Here is a 13,096-nt window from a genome sequence, read left to right as displayed (position 1 = left end):
GTTCCATTTCATATCGCTTTGCAGAGTTAAGCCCAGATATTTAATCGACGTGACTGTGCCAACCAGCACACTACCAGTGCTGTACTCAAACATTATGCGATTGTTTTTGCTACTCCTCTGCATTAACTAGCACTTTTCTACGTTTGGAACTGGTTGTCATTCATCATACCTGGCTGCCATTCATCAGATCAACTAGAAATTTGATAATAATATTTTAGAATCAGAAGAATGGGGAAAAATTGGATCTGTTAGGTGATACGTTTGAAAAGGTAAGGGCACCAGAGAGGCAATTCTGATGTTGAGATTGAAAATGGAAGGAAGAATTAAGAGAAATTAGACGCGTTCATAGGTTTTTTCGGCCTGGAAAAATCATTTGACAGTGTGAAATGTTGCATGAGGTTGAAATTCTGAGAAAAATAGGAGTAATCTATAGGGAAAGACATAACACTAGTCAACAGCCATTTTGCATCTGTTATGTGATACAAAAACTAGTGTGTATTTTGGTGTGTAGAATCCGAATATACCTTTCAAAATATTGAATTTTTGAAGTTTTTTATTTTTTATATTCAGTATTTCGCTTTTTGCTGCTCTGTTTTGATGTTTGTTTATTTTTGATTTGCGTAGGAGAGCTAGAAGATCTACAAATCGTCAGTAAATGGTTGGTATCGTAATCTAGTGGTGTGAAAAAGATCCTCAGCGAGTGTTTCCTATGAAAGATAGCGCAATCTTTGTGTTTAAAACTTGCACTAAGAAAAATGGCAACTAGTAAATCTCGTTGCTGTCTAAACCACCCTAACAACTTTTGTTATGAATCTCGGAAATTCACTCTAAAAACCCAAGGAAAACCAATAACTAATTTGGTTAAGAGGGCATATAAATTATATTTTGAATGTCCTGTTAGTGACCAAGATAAAAGTTTTTCACCTCATATTGCCTAAATAACTTGTTCTACAACCTTAACCGAGTAGCTGAAAGGAAAATTCCGAGCAATGCCATTCGCTGTTCTGATCCTGTGACGTGAGCCTAAAGGCCATTATTCAGACTGTTACTTCTGTCTTACAAATATTTCGGGACATACAAGCAAAACTAGACATAAAATAAAGTATCCAAATGTACCTTCAGTGCCTTTGCCTGTGCCCCATGATGAGGGGTTGCCTGTTCCTGTCTGTAACTTGGAAGCCACGGAACCAGATACCAAAGTGAATCAGAAAGTGTTGAACATGTAGAAGAGCACTGCCCTCAATATCATGGCACTTCGCCTCCGCTCTGTAATTAAAAGGAATTGACGATCTAAATCTTTCGAAACAGCAGGCTGAACTCTTGGGGTCGAGACTGCAGCAACGGAACCTTCTAGCTCCAGGGACAAAAATTTCCTGTTTCACATCAAGAGGTGCTTCCTTCGCTCATTATTTCGGTATGCAGAATTCAATGTGTGTATGTAGAAATGTCAGTGGTCTGATGATGCAGCTAGGTGTACAACATAATCCACAGGAGTGGCGACTACTTATTGGCTCCAGTAAAACCAGCTTGAAAGCGGTACTACTGCATATGGCAATGCATTTCCATCGGTACCTTTGCCTTACGCAGTAGACATGAAAGAAACTTATGAAGATGCTAGAGGGAATCAGATATAAAGATCATGAATGGGAGCTATGCTGTGATTTAAAAGTTGTTGCACTCCTTACAGGTTTACAGGATGGATTCACGAAATACTGCTGCTTTTTGTGCCTTTGGGAGAACTGTGACATCAAAAAATACTATACAGCAAGGAATGGACTATAAGGAAGCATATGTTCCTGGAAACGTAGCTGTGAACAATACCCCATTGGTTGAGCCCGATAAAATCGTTTTGCCTCCCCTTCACATCAAGTTGGGCCTTATCAAGAACTATGTAAAAGCTCTGGATAAAGAAGGTGAAGCCTTCAATAACCTAAAAGAAAAGTTTCCCAAATTAAGTGAGGCAAAGCTGAAAGAGGATGTATTTGTTGGACCACAAATAAGAAAATTGCTGAAAGATCCAACCTTCGGTACGAAACTCACAGATATCCAATTAGTTGCTTGGTCCTCTTTCTAAAGCAATTGTAAAGGACTTTTTGGGTAACGGAAAAGACAAAAACTATGTTACTATTGTGAATCTGTTCGACAACTATAAGAACATGGTGTGTAGAACGTCGCTTAAAATTCATTTTAGATGATGGATGACTACTGCTGGCATCTTGTTAGGGAGAGTGATAAGACGGCAAACGAAAGAAGAGTTCCGTCGTCGCATTTTTCAAAAACCAAAGACGATTAAAGGTGAAAATATCTTCTGAACTAATTTGGACCTTTTATTGGCATCATGCTCATACAAACAAAACAGAATTGATTTCAAACGTTCTGAATGTGTATTTTTGTTTCACTTAATTGTGTCAATTTTCGCTAGTACCATGTTTTTTATTCTGCTGTATATCTAGGAAACGTGACGCCATAGAGAAAAACTGATTTTACCAGTATATTTAGCACCCCAAAATTAGGTAAATTCACCCATTTACAAACCATATGCATAAAAAAGTTTAAATTTGTTAACTAGTTTAATAAGCAATATGTAAAGGAACCAAGAGGGAACAATAAGAATGGAATACCGAGAAGGAAGTGCTCTAATTAAGACATGGTAGTAGTCTTTCTATCCTACTGTTCAAACATCGGAGAAGTGATGACGGAAGTAAAAGAAAGGCCGAACAGTGGTACTAAAATTCAGGGTGAAAGGATGTCAGTGATAAAATATGCTGTCGACATTGCCATCCTCACTGAAAGTGAAGAGGAATTACAGGACGTGTTTCTGAGCTCAACATCTCACTCAATATAGAGGGATGCTGACTCAGTTTTTCAGGACAGTAAATTGAATGTTGTGGTGCGCGCGCGCGCGCGCGTGTGTGTGTGTGTGTGTGTGTGTGTGTGTGTGTGTGTGTGTGTGTGTGTGTGTGTGTGTAAAATGAGTGGAGTGTTATGAAACAATGTGTGTATAGTGTGTTCAGGGACTGATAGTGGGATATGAGTGAACAGTGTGGCATTACATTATTTCATAAGTTATTTGTAAAAGAAGTATTGTATACCAGGAATAAATCTAATAATTGCCTCTAACTAGAAGTCTGTAAATGTAAGTGTATACGAATTAGCTTATTTTAAATTGGTCTAAACTTGTAAATATTTTGACGTGTCCTATACCGTGTAAAAAGAGATCTATGGATGAATAAAGCTACTACTACTACTACTACTACTGCTACTGCAGAATAAGAAGAACAAAAAACGTACTGAGCTTAAACCGAAGAAAGACGAAGGTGCTGAACAGTAACAGAATTGAGATTAGCGATAAGCTTAACATAACAATTGGCGACGGAGTTAAGGAATTATGCTAGCTTGGCAGCAAAATAACACCGGATGGACTAAGCAAGAATGAAGTGAAATGTACATTAGCAGAGGCAAAGAGTGTGTTCTTCACGAAAAGAAGTCTCATATTATCAAACATTGGACTTAATCTGAGGAAGAAATTTCTGAGAGTCTGCTTGAAGCACAGCACTGTATGACAGTGAATCGTAGAATGTGGGAAAACCGGAAAGGTAGAGAATCTAAGCGTTTGGGATGTGGTGCTGCTGCTGCTGTTGTTGTTGTTGTTATGGTCTTCAGTCCTGAGACTGGTTTGATGCAGCTCTCCATGCTACTCTATCATGTGCAAGCTTCTTCATCTCCCAGTACTTACGGCGAACTACATCCTTCTGAATCAGCTTAGTGTATTCATCTCTTGGTCTGCCTCTACGATTTTTACCCTCCACGCTGCCCTACAATGCTAAATTGGTGATCCCTTGATGCCTCAGAACATGTCCTACAAACCAGTCCCTTCTTCTTGTGAAGTTGTGCCACAAACTTCTCTTCTCCCCAATTCTATTCAATACCTCCTCATTAGTTATGTGATCTACCCACCTAATTTTCAGCATTCTTCTGTAGCACCACATTTTGAAAGCTTCTATTCTCTTCTTGTCCAAACTATTTATCGTCCATGTTTCAGTTCCATACATGGCTACACCCCATACAAATACTTTCAGAAACTACTTCCTGACACTTAAATCTATACTCGATGTCAACAAATTTCTCTTCTTCACAAACGCTTTCCTCGAAATAGCCAGCCTACATTTTGTATCCTCTCTACTTCGACCATCATCAGTTATTTTGCTCCCCAAATAGCAAAACTCCTTTACTACTTTACGTGTCTTATTTCCTAATCTAATTCCGGCAGCATCACCCGACTTAATTCAATCAGATTCCATTATCTTCGTTTTGCTTTTGTTGATGTTCTTCTTATATCCTCCTTTCAAGACACTGTCCATTCCGTTCAGCTACTCTTCCAAGTACTTTGCTTGTCTCTGACAGAATTACAATGTCATCGGCGAACCCCAAAGTTTTTACTTCTTCTCCGTGGATTTTAATACCTACTCCGAAATTTTCTTTTGTTTCCTTTACTGCTTGCTCTATATACAGAATATACAGAGGCTACAACCCTGTCTCACTCCCTTCCCAACCACTGCCTCCCTTTCTTGTCCCTCGACTCTTATAACTGCCATCTGGTTTCTGTACAAATTGTAAATAGCCTTTTACTCCCTGTATTTTACCCCAGCCACCTTCAGAATTTGAAAGAATATTCCAGTCAACATTGTCAAAAGCCTTCTCTAAGTCTATAAATGCTAGAAACGTAGGTTTGCCTTTCCTTAATCTTTCTGTAGAGCAGTAGTTTCCAGCCTTTGTCAGACCACTACCCCTGAGTACGATCAGATATGAGCTGGTACCTCCATCCCTCCCCCACCGACAACAACATTTGCGCCTAACTAAACTTTAGAATGAAAAAGAGTATTCTCTCAACATTTTTATTTTCAGAATTACGAAAGATAAATTGCATTTAGTTCTTCCAGGTGTTTTACTAAACGACGAACAAATGTGTCAAAGTGACATTTGGTACTGTTATTTGCTAACAGTCTTTGTTAGAGAATGATGGATCGATGCTCAGTGCCTCACTAGTGCTACTTAAAACTACTTCTCGGGAAAAAGTCAACTTACCACTTTGAGAGTAGGCACTTGTTATGACATGTGTTTCCCCTGCACTACTCTCCTTCATAGCGGAACTTGCTTCACCCACACCCTCCTCCCCTCCCCATTTCAACTCAACCAAATTTAAATTTGCACTATACTTAGGCCTGAAAGACTTCAAGCTGCCAGTCCTTTGTGCCCGACTACTACTACTACTAATAATAGCGGTGTGTAGGCCCTACAGCAGTCTAGTATCTAGAACATAGTTTTTGTTATGTTGTGCTGTCCTTTATCTACGTGAATAATGAAGCAATTTCTCATCCATAGGGGGAACTCTGAGAAGGGATTTTTCATGACACACACACACACACACACACACGGCCTCGCGCGCAGAAAAGTATGTAGTGTGTGTGTGTGTGTGTGTGTGTCAATGAAAATGCCTTCTCTGTGTGGTAGGCAGTTCTCACAAAGTGTGTATGAACTTTACTCTCTTACGTGCATGGTACAAAGTAAGAACTACGTATCTAGTGAATGGATGGTTTTAGGGAAGATGATGTTGATCCAGTTGTCTCAAAAGCGTTGCCACCACATTGTGTCACACGTCAATGCAAGTATTTGAGGAAAATGGCTCTGAGCACTATGGGGCATAACATCTGAGGTCATCAATCCCTACTGGAGGAAAAAATGTCATTGGTAACCTATGTAATCAGTATCATAGTCTTCCGACAATATTTTAAAAATAATTTAATTTCGTGAGTGAAATGCAATCGAACCCTTTTCTTTTTACCCCTCAGAAATTTCCATTTCAGCGCTTGGAAGGTGATTACTCAAAGGTTGGGAAGCATTGGTGTAGAAGGGTGTTGAAAATTATGTAGGCTGATAAGAAATTAGGAGGTTGTCTGCTGCAAACATTGGCAAGCAGAGGGGATGTGATGATTGGACATGTGTTAAGACATAAGGAAATAGCGTCTATGGTACTAGAGGGAGATGCAAAAAGTAAAACCGGTGACGGAAGACAAGGATTTATATATACACAACCAATAATTGGGGACGTAGGTCGTAAGTGCTTGTCTGATATGAAGAGTTTGGCGTAGGAAGAGTTTGGCGTAGCAGAGGAATTCGAGGCGCGCTACTTCAAACCAGTTAAGAGATTGATGGCTTTTGTATTTACGTAAGTCTAAGGTAATGGGTACATGGACAAGGAGTGAAATAAACAGTAAAGCAAAGCTGGCCTGAAGTGCTTTTGGTAAACAATGCAATAGATGAGGTTTGCATTTAGGGCAGCTTAAAATAACGACCGAATGGACAGCTAAACAGAAGAGTATAATTGGTCTGAAGAGGTTTTGATAATATAAATAAAGTTTCTAAAAGTAAGTTAGCGATCTGTGTGAAAACAGAACCTTACAATCAATGTGTACTGCCACTTTTCGCTAGTGGCAATGAATTGTGTATTTGTACTGTGAAAACAATTCAGAACACTTAACGTTGTGAAGCGAAAAATAGAGATACGTGAGAGGAACTACCAGTAGAGGCATATGAACAAAAAATATGAATCGGAGGACAGATAAGAGTGGAAATCGTAATCAATAGGTTGTTACTTGCATGTTCTGTTGATCAAAATTGGGACTCGTGATATGATGTGGAACGAGTCAGCTTTAAGTTATAGTACACTTTCTCAGTAAAAAATGTGCAGACAACCTGACAATTTACCCGATTTTATTTAGCTAAAAAGAACTATCAAAACTGTAAATAAAGTATGTTGCTTTTCAGTGATCTCAGTACATTCTGTAGTTTCCTCTACGTTAAGTGTTTCGTAACAACACCACTTTGAGATCCTCAGGCTGATGCTTTTGGTAATGCTCCACTTACATGCAGCAAAATCATTTCCTGCTAGGTGTCTTCATTGCCCTTCCTCAAACTCTTTCCTCCTACCGTAGCAAGTATCTCAGCCTCATTCTTATCTCGATTGAACGTCGCGTCGCACCTGTAGGCAGTTCGTGTCACGTCGTACCTTTAAGCCGTGTGTCTGCTAAGTTAACACAGCGTGTGCTTCCTTAAGTGTTGATGGTTAATTCTACTACCTGGGCGTGATCGTGTGTTGCAACGCGTTCGGATGACGAGTTAACATCTTAAAACAACACCCACAACAGAAAATCCACTGGATTTTGTGCAGCTGGAGAACTTACACTGAATTGTTATTAAGTTCTAAGAATTTTGTCACTGCACTTAGTAAGTCATCGATTTAATTCTGTATGCACTTGTATCATGCTGGACTTCCGGGCCTAGTTCTAGTGCTTACAGAAAATAATAAAAGACTTAAGGCTATGTCCGCTTGCAAGTAACACGCGATCTAGTGTTCCGGACCTAGTTCTAGTGCTTACAGAAAATAATAAAAGACTTAAGGCTATGTCCGCTTGCAAGTACACAATTATTATTTTGATTTGATACCCAAACAACTGTGAAATTCTCAAGTGGCTTTTTTTCTTTGATTTTCTGAAATACATACATACAGATCATATTTAGGTTAGGTTATAAATATAATCTTTGTGCACGTATTCCAGAAGAATAATGGAAAAACGCCCACTGAAGATGCCAAATGGTGGTGAAATGTATTTGGGTCTTGAAGCAAGATAATAATTGTGTACTTGCAAAACGGCGAACTCATCCCTAACTCATTCTACAAACACACTTACACATCCATAACGCTTTCATTTATTTAACTATGGCATGTTTTCCGATCCACAATGCTTTCATTTTTTAACTGAGGCATGTTTTCCGAGAATTAAATTCAAAATAATTACCATCTCCCTGTTCTAATGAAGGTTTCTGTGATGTTTCTGTTAATTTTAAGGCACCTGTCGGAACTGGCAATCTCGCCTGAAATATACCCAGCAGGAAATCGCTCTGCTCCCAGTATAAATCCCTCCTGGTATTTGGTTGGAAAGTTCACGATTCTACACTGGGACATTACTCGCACAGCCAGGTCTACCTAGACAAATGATAGTCAATCTGGTTCCTACCGCCCGTTTGTGGGCGTTCCGGCTTTTCATGGTGGGCTATAGGTGGTAAGGGTTTTAAAACATTTCAGTGAGGTTTTCATAAAAATTTGACATGAAGTACTTGCGAAATAATTGTTAATATATGATTTAACTTGTTGTAACTCTGTTTTGTATATTTTATAAAGTGAAGTTACTTCACCTCTTTATAGATTACCACTATTGTGGAACCAGTGGACGGATGGAAAATTTTACTTCTAACAGAGATGCAAGAGTGGGTTGTAGGTAAAAAGAAGGTTGACTACCTCTGATCTAGACGATGAAACGTATATAAAAAACCATACTTCTTTTAGAACGATAAGTTGCCTTATTTTCCTTGTGGACGTAAAACCGTCAGCTCTGGCAGTAAATATCTCTCATGCCTACGTTGAGGTAACTTTGTATGGGGTCGTTTAAGTTACGCCCTACTGTGACCTCAGTGAATCTCTCTCTCACTCAACTCAACTCAACTCAACTCAACTCAACTCAACCCCCCCCCCTCCCCCACACACACACACAACCCGTAAACTGGCATGTTTAGTTTACCATTCTACAATGCGTTTCGTGAGTACGTTAATGTGTCATCTTGCAAATACAGAGTGCGACGTGTAGACAACCTAGAGATGGTGTTCACCGGCCAACGTACTGCTAAGGCCAGGACGGCGAAAAGTCTACACCATCAGCAGCTATACTAGATCAAAGATTTCTCATGGCTGTTCAAGACAACACCACTAGAAAATGAACTGCAACAAACGCTCTTCTCAGAACCAAACAAGGATGACGAAGAATCTTGCACCAAGTATCTATATTTTGCAGATAAATGTAGAAGGACTGTCAAAAGACAAATGTAAGTACCTGAGCGAACTGACCATTGATCATAACACCGATATCAAGATCTCCAAGAATACCATCTAAATGAAAATAATATAACAAAGGGCAAGGTTGCAGGATAGGAAGTGATAAGATACTTGCCATCACCAGTTCATAGCCCTATAATATACCTAAATAATAGCATCCCTGGTATTAAGGGAGTGAGTTGCCAAGCGATCATGGCATCGAAGTAACCCCTCTGCAACTGAGTTATTTAAGTGTTGTTTCAGTCTATAAACCACCGAATATCCAGTGGTCCACTTAAGTCTTACCCTCTGCGCCTCAGCCGTGATTTCAAGAGCCACCACACAACACACAACACACGATGATGATGGAGAAACCTTTCACTCTGTTAGATGGCACACCGGTGCCAATTCTGATCTGTGCTTTCTCTCCACTGTTGAAAACACACTTCCTTTGAGTCATACTAGAAAAATCCTAAGAAGCTTCCCAAGAAGCCAGGGCCATCCACAATAACCAATACAGGGTTTGATATACCTATCATAAATTCTACCAACAACCGACGATGGACTTTCAGGAAAGCTAACTGCTATCGGTGTACTTAGGAGGTTGACAGAAACTTATGTTGGCTAGTCCCCAAAAGCAGTAAACTAGCAGTTCTTAAGTCTAGCAAGCCCCTCAAGTTACCGCCCAACTGTGCTGCTGAGAGTGTGCTTCAAATATCTAGAATGACTTAGCCTTCACAGAATTCAAGGAATAATAAATACTAAACTCCAACATATCAGGCTGCGTTCAGGAGCCAGTGCAGCTGCTGTGAAAAGGTTCTAGCCTAGACATCTACACTGAGACTGGATTCCCTGAGAAACTAAAGACATCAGTGGTCTTCGTTGATCTGTCAGAAGCATATGACACTGTGTGGCTAGATAGAATACATCTGAAGCTAAAATAGCATGTTCCACTCTTGTGGGAAATATTCTAAGCAACCGTTACTTTAAGGTTAGCGCTGGACAGAAACAGAGTAAGCTACTTATAATAAAAAATGGGCTCCCCAGGAATTCCCATTATCACCCTTTCTCTTCAATCTGCATACTAGTGATTTGCCAAACACTATTAGCAAAAAGTTTTGCTATGCCCAGGACCACATGTAGCCATACAAACCAGTTGGGAAGGCGGGTGCCAGGTTGAGATTCATTGGGAGAGTCGTTAGAAAATGTAGTCCATCACCAAAGGAGGTGGCTTACAAAACACTCGTGTTGACGGAGCAGATAGAGAAGATCCAAAGAAGAGCGGCGCGTTTCGTCACAGGGTTATTTGGTAAGCGTGATAGCGTTACGGAGATGTTTAGCAAACTCAAGTGGCAGACTCTGCAGGAGAGGCACTGTGCATCACGGTGTAGCTTGCTATCCAGGTTTCGAGAGGCTGCGTTTCTGGATGAGGTGTCGAATATATTGTTTCCCCCTACTTATACCTCCCCAGGAGACCACGAATGTAAAATTAGAGAGATTCGAGCGCACACGGAGGCTTTCCGGCAGTCGTTCTTCCCGCGAACCATACGCGACTGGAACAGGAAAGGGAGGTAATGACAGTGGTACGTAAAGAGCCGCCCGCCACACACCTTTGGGTGACATGCGGAGTATAAATGTAGATGTAGATGTAAAACGTCATGGCGTTAAAGTTCCATCTATCAGTCTACCAGGATATGGTCTGAAGAGAAGTGAGTGGACACAGCTGAACAAGGTAACAACTGGGCACGCCAGGTGCGAAGCTATGATGCACAAATGGGGACTCCAAGCCTCTCCAGCCTGCAATTGTGGGGCCGTTCAGCATATTGTCAGAGACTGTTCTATGAGAAAGTACGCAGGACCATTCAGTGATTTTTATTAATACTGTTACCTCTGCTATCAACTGGCTTCATGCAGTAGATGTTGAACTATGATTAACTATATCTTGTAACTGACAGGCCTAATTTTATAGTTTAAATTCCCTCCATTTAGTAGTACTGAATTATTTACTTCAAGCCGGCCGCGGTGGTCTCGCGGTTCTAGGCGCGCAGTCCGGAAACGTGCGACTGCTGCGGTCGCAGGTTCGAATCCTGCCTCGGGCATGGATGTGTGTAATGTCCTTAAGTTAGTTAGGTATAAGTAGTTCTAAGTTCTAGGGGACTAATGACCACAGCAATTGAGTCCCATAGTGCTCAGAGCCATTTGAACCATTTATTTACTTCAAGAACTTGAACATACTAGCTTTGTGCCTAAATCCTTAAAGGTGTAATTGTAAACAGTATGTATTTCTTAATATTTGCTATTGTCGCCACACGAGAAATAAAAATAAAAAATTGTTAGTATGCGGTTTGTTTTACACCGTGTTATGAGTGGTTGTAGCATTTAAGTGGTAGCAGATGCTGCGTTTGAAAGTAATTAAATATGGACTTCACTTAGATTGAATGAATTAAACAAGATATATCACATGTTTACTTCAGCGTTTGGAAAAGCAGTGCGATACAGACGGCGGACCCGGGTACGAAAGAAACAGGAACAGGATATACTACTGAACAGATCTGTTGGTACGACACATCCTAAAACACCCAGGAATCGTCAGTTTGTTGGTCGAAGAACTTGTGGGGGCAAAAATTATAAAGGATGACAGAGGCTTGGCTATAGCAGTGTCAAATGGATGTAAGCTACAGCCATTATAGAGGGATGAAGACGTTTGCAGAGGACGGACTAGGGTAGAGAGATGATAAAACCAATGTTCTGACCGAAGACGACGACAACGACGTTGACGTCGACAACAACAACAACAACAACAACAACAACAACAACAACAACTACTACTACTACTACTACTACTACGACGACGACGACAATAATTAATTAATATTGAAATACGAGGGCTGTCCAGAAAGTAAGTTACGATTGATCGCGAAATGAAAATCACTGTGAAAATCAGAAATGTTTCATTTGTAACAGTTAGCTACACCTTTCAGCTACTTCTCTACATAGTCGCCGTTCTGACTCAGACATTCGTCGTAGCGTTGTACCAACTTTCCAATACCCTCATCATAGAAGGCAGCTGCCAGTGCTTTCCGGCAATTCTCTACGCTGGCTTAAAGCTCGTTGTCTGTGCCAAAATGTTGTCTTCATTGCCAGCGGTTGGTTTGAGCAGAGATGAAACTCAGTGGGAGACAATTACGGGCTGTATTGCGGGTAACCAAACATTTCCAATTGAAACGATGCAGGAACATCTTCATTGCTCCTGCAGAATGAGGCTGAGAATTGTCTTGAAGAAGAAACCGCACGACAGTTATGTAATGTTGGTTGCATAGCTTCAGGGGAAAATTCTCACCAGGGTCTCGTACTTGGCGGGAGGCACTATTTTCTATAACATCTTTACGCGCTCACTAAGAGCTGAGGAACCAAAAGAGCGACATTACTCTACCTAGAGTCATACTAGAGACATACTGCCCAACACATCTTTGCAAAGCTTTATCGGATTTTCATAGTCGTTTCCATTTCTCGACCGATCGTAATTTACTTTCTGGACAGCCCTCGTATAAAAAGTTCTTGACGTTCAGTCAAATCCGTCACTCGGCTACAGCAATAGGCGTCAGCTGGAGAAGTGGAACTCACCAGAAGATGTTGGCGTCAGGTCGGAACAGGATCCTGGTCAGCTGTTTGCAAGTGAGGGCGCGGTCCGAAAGACGCAGCACTTCCTCTCCCCGCCGGCCGCTGGCTACCGTCTGGGCACCGCTGTGGCCGCGTCTGCAGATCTGCGCCGCCCGCACTGTTGGCACACAAACCGCCGCGCGCGAAGCGGGCGAGGCGTGCCCGTGACGTCAGCAGGCGGCCACCTGCCGGCGGCGGCGCGAACGCGCTCCAGCGTTCCAGGCGGCCGGCTGCGGGCGGCCCACGCGGCGTGACCTCCAGCGCTGACGCCACTGCCTGGCATTACTTGTCCCCACGTACGCCGCCATGTGACTCACCAAAGACAACACGCTGAAAAAAGAAAGAAGCACTTTGTCCCTAGTTTCACCTCTTGACATTGAGCATTTAAGTAATCTTCCGTGACGAATAAAAACGTACGACCTTCTCTAGTTGCCATCGTAGAGGCAATTCTATTTGTTTGTTTTCGCAGAGTTGTCAAACAAGCGCATGGACGTAGATACCATGTTTGTC

The 13,096-nt window shown here is 41.3% G+C and overlaps 1 protein-coding gene across 1 annotated transcript in view; it reads right to left on the bottom strand.

Moving 5' to 3' along the window:
* LOC126271974 (uncharacterized) overlaps nt 1–12,851 on the bottom strand; it is a 146,390-nt gene extending 133,539 nt beyond the window's left edge. The window contains exon 1 of the mRNA XM_049974433.1: nt 12,551–12,851. The gene's annotated coding sequence lies outside the window, so the exon portion shown is untranslated. The remainder of the gene's footprint in view (nt 1–12,550) is intronic.
* Between the last annotated feature and the right edge of the window lie 245 nt (nt 12,852–13,096).

This window comes from Schistocerca gregaria, chromosome 5, assembly GCF_023897955.1.
Source record: "Schistocerca gregaria isolate iqSchGreg1 chromosome 5, iqSchGreg1.2, whole genome shotgun sequence".
Taxonomy (NCBI): Eukaryota; Metazoa; Arthropoda; class Insecta; order Orthoptera; family Acrididae; genus Schistocerca; species Schistocerca gregaria.
The sequence above is the reverse complement of the archived record's forward strand: the minus strand, read 5'-3'. Positions and strand labels throughout refer to the sequence as shown.